The sequence below is a fragment of the Bombina bombina genome, chromosome 3, assembly GCF_027579735.1.
Source record: "Bombina bombina isolate aBomBom1 chromosome 3, aBomBom1.pri, whole genome shotgun sequence".
NCBI lineage: Eukaryota > Metazoa > Chordata > Amphibia > Anura > Bombinatoridae > Bombina > Bombina bombina.
In genome coordinates, this window is record NC_069501.1 from 725138205 (window position 1) to 725139061 (window position 857).

Consider the following 857-nt stretch of genomic DNA (forward strand, 5'->3'; position numbering starts at 1 on the left):
TGTTGAGTAAAAAGATTCTACTTCTAGGGGGATAACTAGCCATAGAACAAGCTATTATGCTATTGCTCATTCCCAGGTTTAGTGCTTCTCTCTTTTTGTACAGGCTCTCATAGTGGCTCAGCTCACTGAAACATTTGGCAGCTTTTCTGAACCTGGCCTGTCCAACGTTATGACTTGTTATTCCCCAGCAGTAATACTTGTCAGCAATAAAATAAATGAAAATTATTTATTTGGTTGCACTCTCAAATGTTAGCACAAAGCTCAAAACAAAAAACAATAACTAACAGTCACAATAGTAATATTGGGATCAAAAGAAAAAAGAAAAGAGCATTTGATAAGGTTGCACCAAAGCCAAATTTATTACATAAAATCCTTTGTGCAATTCACAAAACATAGTAGATTACAATAAAACATATTTTTTATGCACCAAGCTAAAATTGCAGAAAATTAACTATTCATGCACATGTCAAAAAAGTCCTCGTTTCCCTTTAGCTCTGGGCTAAATGGGCAAATGCTGCATGCTCCAGAACATAATGTATATCATGTAGTGTCCCTTTAAGAACTAATATGGTTGTGAGGTCTTGTGATCCAAGTTTATAGAACGAAAGGTGTCATACCTTTTCCTTAAGTAATTGTCTCCTTGTTGTGTGCAAGTAGGATTACCACTATACTGAAGCTTCACATTATCCACTTTCTCTCAGTGCATTTGGACTAACTTCCACTCTTCAATAGAGTCCTGCCAGTCCATTCATTCCTATTTTGGCTACCACTCACTATCCGCCAAGTCTCAATACTCCAGCGGCATGAACTTTTCACAAAGCTGGACGTTAGCCGGCTAACTCAGCATATCTGTTTCA